Source organism: Aplysia californica, unplaced genomic scaffold (assembly GCF_000002075.1).
Source record: "Aplysia californica isolate F4 #8 unplaced genomic scaffold, AplCal3.0 scaffold00175, whole genome shotgun sequence".
NCBI classification, from domain to species: Eukaryota; Metazoa; Mollusca; class Gastropoda; order Aplysiida; family Aplysiidae; genus Aplysia; species Aplysia californica.
Genome location: NW_004797445.1, coordinates 446,507 through 454,468, shown reverse-complemented (window position 1 = coordinate 454,468; position 7,962 = coordinate 446,507). Strand labels below are relative to the sequence as shown.

The following is a 7,962-nucleotide window of genomic DNA, read 5'->3' as shown; positions in this document are numbered from 1 at the left end:
CTCTCTCTCTCTCTCTCTTTTTACACATTGTTAACGAGCCTTTGTTCCTGCTATAACCGGTTGGGCTCCGATGAGGCCGTTATTGCCGATAACTTTTAAAAGAGACAAAGAGTAGGAAAAAACGGGGATTTTTAAAATCCCTGCTATAACCGGATCCCTGTTATTACCGGGCCTGTTATATATGGTTTCCACTGTACTTGCGCCAAATGTTCAAATAACGCAAAAACAAAGACTTCGCCATAAATCCAAATAACGGGGAGAAAAAAAAACCGGAGGATTTGCGCTAATCTCAGCCGTGACGCATGGATTTTCATCTATTTTCAAAAAAATTGAGTGGCATCACTGCAACGTTCTGTCGTCTGCTTTCGACTCCTTTTTCTGCCCCCTCCCCCTTACCTCCTTTGCCTTTGCCCCCCCCTCCTCTGGGCTTCTGACTCTCTCTCTCTGCAGCTTTTGTACTGCTAGTGCCACTCCTTGGCTCCTTCTTACTGCTGTCTTTCAGCCACACCCCTGATCTTATGGTAGATTGTATTCTTGTCGGATAAGGGCGAAAAATCTCGGAGGTCCCGTGTGCAAGTTGCGCGCGTTAAAGATTCCATGGTGGTCCAAAATCGTTATTAAGAGAAGGCTTCGGCTGCCACCTGGACAAAATTCAAAATTTTCTACCAACTGAAAATGTTTAATGTGTCCCGCGCCCTCATATATGACTTTACGCAGTTGCAAGGGCCATAAAAAAAAAAAATTACCACCTCAAAAAAGGAGTAGTTTCAACATCAAATTGTCCAAAGTTGTCGTTGACATGATGTCTAAATTGTAAAATCTGAACACACCTTTATAATGAGTCAACACGACACAGCGACTGTTTCATCTTTGCTTAGGGTAATTTCAGATCAAATACTGGTTCCACAAAAAAATCTGTTGTTTCCGCTGGACGGCAATTTCAGTGTTGCTCCTGGGCAGTTCTGGATGATTGTCGGCAAAAAGTAAAAGTTGTATAATTTGAGAGAAAAAAACTGAAATGGTTGCTCTGAGAGTGCAAGTTCCTACAAAAAATCTGTAATAGCAGATATGACTGAAAATACAGTATAACACGGATAGCTCTAATTCGTCGGGACCAACCTCGGTAGTTTGAGGGATCCGTAGTTCAAAGGATGTTTTACAAAGATAAAGAAGAGGAAAAACGAGACTACATGCACAGTTTAACAGATGTGTGATTCTTCTGTGTTCGACCTATCCTTGTTATACTACTGTATTTTGGATCATGCTTTTTGTTTGATTATAATGTCATGTATACTGTTATATTGTAAACTCAATGCTGATATTTTATATGCTGTTTTTGTTGTCTTCACAATAGTGAGCATCATTTTATTGAGACTAAGGAGACAATCAGTCTTATAATAATAAAATTTTGCAACCTTACCCTATAAGCAAAGAGTCTTTGCGCATAACATAATAGATCTATGTGTTCTTTGAAGTTGTCCAGTGACAGTGTTGTTGGGAAGGTAAGGAGGCAGGGTAAAGTACATCGGTATGTCACCAGATGAGACATTTTGTTTCCAAGTATCATGGGATAATAATACACCCCAGGTCTCTTGTGTCAAAAGTCGGAGCCAGTGACCATGTAATTTTGTTTAAACTGAGAAGTTTCATTTTTCTGCAGATATTGTTTCCTTCTGAGCTGTGAGCATTTTGACCCAGGTGGTCATAATTGATGCTATATTATTGGAGTTTGGAGAGTGTTTCTGTAAAATAAAGAACATTTTTATTTGCTACCTTGAAAGCAAAGTGATGTGTTGAAGATTTATGTGGGTGGGTGGCGGGTGCACTGGTGTGGTTTGCTTCTTCTTTCCTATTCACACATCTATCGTCCTTATCTCCCCTTCTTCTTTTTTGTGTTTGTTACTCTCTTGTAACACCTCTTATCTTCTGGCGCTCACCTTTAAGCAGCTGCAAGCCCCGTAAACCTCTACTAAAAAAAAAGATTTATTTTAGAGTGGTTGGTGGGCACTCTGATATAATCATGGCTTGCTCCTTTAACATCTATCGTCCTTAACCCTATTTGTACGCCATTGTGTCATTTTGTGTACCCCCTGGGTTGTATTCTTCTTATTTTTTAATGCTGCCAGACCAAGATCTCTTTGAAACTTTCAGTATTTCTTTTAAAAAATCATTTTGACAGACTGCTGTAAAGCGTACAGATCGGATTAACAAGTAAGGATTAACAAGTAAAATTCCTCTTTTTGGAAAGTGGTGGCACATAGTTCCCCACACGGTATGGATACGATAGAGTAAAACAACGTACGGATAGGGTTAATCTCCTCCAAGGGGCTCTCATGCCCATGGTCTAGAGGTACACCAAAAAAAACGGTGCTTGCCTCTTACTCTTACTCTTACTCTTCTCTGTCAAAAGATTCGGGGATCAAACCCTGCCAGGAGCAGAAAAGTTATCTTCTAAAATTTTCTCTCTTTTGTCTTTCTCTAATGTTCTGTAGTCCTGTTCTGTCACTGTCATATATATTTATAATGTATCTCTCTGCTTTCATCACCATTTTTCCCCTCTGCCATCCTGGCCTCCTCTGTGCTTCTCCTTCTGTTACCAAGTGTTACTCTTGACTCTTTCTTCCCTACTGCTATTCCTGGCTTCTTCAAATTACTGCCGTCTTTCAGCCTTACCCCTAATCCCAGGGTACCGGTATGTAGTTAAAATCTCAATCTCACGCCTAGCCTTCTCAAAAGAACAGAACATTTCCGAGGTCCAGTGTGCAAATTGCGCGCGTTCAAGTTCCAGTGCCCAAGTTCTGTAGGTGGTCCTAATATTTTTACTATTATATATATATATCAAGAGTAGGCTTCGGCTGTCACCCTTAGAAAATTCATAATCAATTCATACCAAAACTGAAGATAATCTGATCATAGTATGACCTACATCATCATGTAATATTATAGGCCTATATTGCATTACAGGTTGAACTAGTTGAAGAGCCTGCAATCAAGCTCCTGAGTTTCATTAGTAAAGAAGATCTCATCCCCCTCCTTTTCTTAAATATGTTACTTCCTTGTAACACCTTGTTCAGCATTTTTATTACCGTACCGACTATAAATTGTGTTGCACGTGCCATAAAACTTGAAATTTAAAAAAAAACGGAAGATTAATTGAAACATTTTCTTTGTCTTTTGGACTTTCTCATTAAATTCACGAGGTTTGGCGAGTATGTAACATTAAATTACTCTCTGTAAAATAAAGTAGATATCTACATGTTCCAGAATTGTAACAACTCCCCTGGAAGTTGTTCTGCTTATCCTTACTCTGGCAGGCACAAAATATAGGGAATCATTTATATTACATGTATTCATCATAATTCAGAAGGTTAACATTTGGTCCGCTAATAATACTACATGTTATAGATTATAATTACACTTAGGCCTAGTAATTAGATTAAAGTAAATCTTTGTGGGGATACGCAGGTGGTTGGAGGGCCCATGGTAGTAGTAGCAGTAGCAGGTCCTATACTTCTCTCCCGTTCTGTGACTATCTAGTTTCTTCCGTGGACTACAGCTGCAATAATATATATAAATGTAAATAATAAATTATATATAAAATTAATGGCATATTTATAGATCTAGTGTCGATGTGCTCTTTATTCAAACAAATGCATGCGTGCGTGTTTGTGTGAGGAAGAAATAGGAGGAGGGGAGACAAGCGGTAGGAAAAAAGAACAGCACTGATCTATGATCTACAGGTAGGTCTTGTGCTCAGTGCACTCCCCATTCAATCAATTTTGTCTCGCCACTCGCCACCACACGACGAGCCACCGATCCAGAGGCAATATCATGCTGACGATTATGATGTCTATAGTGCCAGATCAAGGCCACGCCGGGTCATTGTCAGGGCCGCGTTGGCTGTTTAGGCTGTAGCCTAGGGCCCCGCGCCTCAGGGGGCCCCGCGCTTGCAAACACGACGTTTAAAAAATGTTTTTCAACAAAAAAAATTGTCCTCTTGTTGAATTGTTGTTGTTGTTTGTTGTTTTTACAGTTGTTGTTGTTATTGATGTTAATGAGAAGGATGTTGATGCTACCGCTGTTGCTGTTGTTGGGGCTGCTGTTGATAGGTTTCGGCTGCCTCATACTTTGTAACAGAAATAGATAAATGTGCTTGTCGTCGTCTTAATCCACATTATTGGTGGATACCGGTAGGCCTACATCTAATCACGTTTTACAGTATAGCTTTCCATCAGTATGGGGCTACAATGCGGTAGTAGCAGCATCAACGTCATCGAGGGGCCCCGGCCCCGCGGCTCATGGACAGCCTAGGGCCCCGCCCTTAGTTAACGCGGCCCTGGTCATTGTCATTGACTGGAGGAATGCATCAACACCGAAGTGCATCCAGCTTTTCCCATATATTATATATCCCTTCCGGGAACGCACATGCTTGTCCTTTTGTTTTACGATTTAGTCGAGAATTCGACCGCTTTCTTAGCTGAACATGTTTATCCGAATGCCTGCTATAAAATAGTATTTACATACATGTATATTATATAATAAAATATCAGACTCGGGGTTTTGTATATATATATATATATAAATAATAAGCCCGCTAGCTCTATATCCGGAATCCTGTTATAACCGAGACTGCAATTGTGGGGGCCCACTGTAGTGGTTAATACCACACACACTCGACTCTCTCTCACCCGCAGGCATTCTCTCTCTCCCTTCCCCTCTCTCTTTCCCAAACAAAGAAACTACCCCCCCCCCCCTCACCCACCCAACACACACACACACACACACACGCACACACACACACACACACACACACACACACACACACAGACTCGCTCTATGTAACCCGCGCACGCAAGAGCAGACTATCACATTCTGAGCCCACAGTTGAGAGAGGCCCAGGTTTGCGCGCGCCCATTCAGTCTGCCCCACTAGGCCTAGATCTAGTAGAATGTCATCAATCGTCAACCAGCGGGGGAACACAAGCCGCGCCGCAGCACACGTCACGCGGGCGGGCATTGAGGTTGGAATGAGGGGGCTAGTGTGTGTAGCCAAGTTCGTTCGTAGTTTCGTAGCACAGTAGACTTGAGTAGACCCAGGTTTTCGAAGAAAGGGTTAAAGCGGCTGGTGTGTACTGTTGTAGTGTGTTACTGTTAGTACAATTCGCGTCTAATGTGTGGCACGGTCTCATAGATCGCTCTACTCTCTATTGTCTCGATAGTATCAGTAAAGTGACTAAAGTCATAGCCCTGGCCAAGGTCTGACGAATTCATTCTAGCCTACTCTTCGTCTGATAGATCTAGACACGATAATATCTCCCAGCTCCAAATCGTCGTTCTCATCGAGAATTCAAAATGGCAACTAGATCTACGCAGAGAAGAAAACGCATTGCACTTGAAACGAAAGTGGCCATTATCGAGGCTGCCGATCGGAGCAATAGCACAAATGCTCAATTATGTCGAGATTTTGATCTACAATCCAGTACTTTGTACACGATTTTGAACAACAGAGAGAAGATTATGAAGGCTTATGAACAAGGCGATTTTGACGGTAACCGCAAAAAGTTGAGGACCTCTGACTTCGTCGACGTGGACAGAGCTTTGTTGAAATGGTTCAAGCAAGCAAGGAGTCAAGAAGAGCCCATCTCAGGACCAGTATTGATAGAGAAAGCCAAGGTGATAGCAAAAGGCCTCGGAACATCCAATTTCTCTGCAAGCACGGGATGGTTAAATAGGTTCAAGTCTCGTCACGGAATCCTTTTTAAAAGTAGCGGTACAAGTGTCAGTGGTGAGTCTGCATCCATCAGTTACATTACCGAAACAACCAAGAACCGAAAGGAGATGTGTGTGAAGAAAGCTCCCCACGAAGAAGACAACCAACCCTGTGACATCCCCAACGTCGACAGAATTTCAACTGATCAGGATCTGTACACATGCCAGCCTTCTCGCACGCTGACAAGGGAGTGGGAAAGTTGCTCAACTGAGTACGAAGAACCAAATGATAGAAGAACCCTTTTCGTTGCGACCAGTGGATCTGATCGATTACATGAACATCAAAACGAAGAGAACGACCCCATTATTCAACCCGTCACAAGCAGAAGTGCCTTGGAAGCCGTTGCAACGCTACGTCACTTTCTACTGCAACAGGAAGACTGTGCTTCTCTCATAAAAGGCCTTGAAACGTACGAAACATGCATCCAAACCATCGCTACAGACGCCAAAAATAGGAAAAGTCAACCGACAATTATGTCGTTCTTCGCCTTCAAAAACAAAGATGATTGAGTCCAGGAACCCTCTACCGCCACCCTCACTGTTCACGTTCTTCCCCGACCCCTTTACGGCCTCCCCCTCCCCACCACAGATCAATTTAGGCACAGGGAGGGAACAGAGTCCGAATGACGGTCTTAAAATCAAAGGGAGGTAAACGTTTTTAAAGCCTTCAATACAAGGCACTTGGCTGTTGTCTCCCTTTTTTATGCAATAACCGAGACACGGCAATCCGGCAATAACGAGTTACCATAGCGTACTTCACGGTGTACATTTATGCATCTCTCTTATCATTGTGGAGTTTGACTGTAATAATACATTATACAAACATAGACTTTTATACCGGTACATGCTTCAGCGGACTCCGTTGTATAAAATTATAAAAATCTAAAAATATTCTTTTATAACATGCACGTACCTGATCAAGGGGGCTCAATAGAAACATAATAGAATTTAAAAAAAACAGGCCTACTACTATGTAATTTGTAAAGGCATGCCTTCTAAAGAAGGAAACAAGTACCAGTAGTTGAAGAATGCTGTCTCGAGTTGACAAACTATGATACCAGTACTTAATTAGTCCTTTCATTGAATATAATATCTTGCTTCAAGTCTCACGATTCCCCAGACTGATCTATTGCACACGCAGGCATACGTAACCCTCATACTCTTAAATATAATCAAATTGCATGACAAATGACCACTAGAGTGATTGTGCTATTGTCCTCTGTGTGTGTGTGTGTATGTGATGGAGGGAGAGAGAGAGAGAGAGAGAGAGAGAGAGAGAGGGGGGGGGGTATTATGTTAATGTTTGGCCCTTAATAATACACCCAAGAGCATGTCTGTAAAATGCCGTAGTAATTATGACAAAACATCATTGATATTACATAATTATATTAGGACAGATCTATAGCAACAAGCGAATCGTATGATAGATCGATCTCTGTAATAACTTTTTTAAGACAGTCCACCCACCACACTTCCATTGAATCTCAGATTTCATAAACCAAGTTCACAACTCGCTGCGTCGCAGGAGATAGAGCAACAATATAATTTACTGCTGCCAGTTCAAGTGCCTTGAGGCAGTCTATGGCAATTTCGTGTGACCTGTCGTGTAGGCTCTTAAAATATTTTTAAATTTAAAATAAAAAGAACGTAGAATCCGAGTTCGTTGATTCCGAGTTCCCCTGTAATGACTTGCAGCTACCAAAAATCCTTTACCTGGAATGGGAGCTGGCAGCATTCCTATACATGTATCTGTTGGTGATAAAGATTTAGGAAGGCATGAAAACCTTATGCGATCCTATGGAAAAATGTTGGGTCATTGCAAACGTGTACGGTGTATTCAACTATCGACTTAGCGGAACAAGGGTACAGAATGTGCATTCGCATTTTATCCAAAAATTGGAGAATATTTCATTGACATCTCAACGTCAAGGCATGGAACTGGCTAAAACCACACACGCCTGTTGATTTCTTCATAATTATGTCAGAGAACGGGATGATTTTAAGTTTTAATCTCGAAGATCACACTCACAGTGGTTGGCCTGGAAGATACAAGAACAGAACGAACGAGGGAACAAACCGGGAAACTAATTATTATTCGTAAAGCTTTCCAGTGATTTTTGTGTGGTTTTGTTGTTATTGTTGTTGTTGTTGTTGTTGTTGTTGTGTGTGTGTGTGTGTGTGTGTGTGTGTGTGT

General features: G+C 41.7%; 1 protein-coding gene across 1 annotated transcript in view; it reads left to right on the top strand.

Annotated features, from left to right (window-relative positions):
• The first annotated feature begins 4,797 nt into the window (after positions 1-4,797).
• LOC101845545 (epoxide hydrolase 4) overlaps positions 4,798-7,962 on the top strand; it is a 20,377-nt gene continuing 17,212 nt past the window's right edge. Inside the window, exon 1 of the mRNA XM_035969727.1 lies at positions 4,798-5,124. The gene's annotated coding sequence lies outside the window, so the exon portion shown is untranslated. The remainder of the gene's footprint in view (positions 5,125-7,962) is intronic.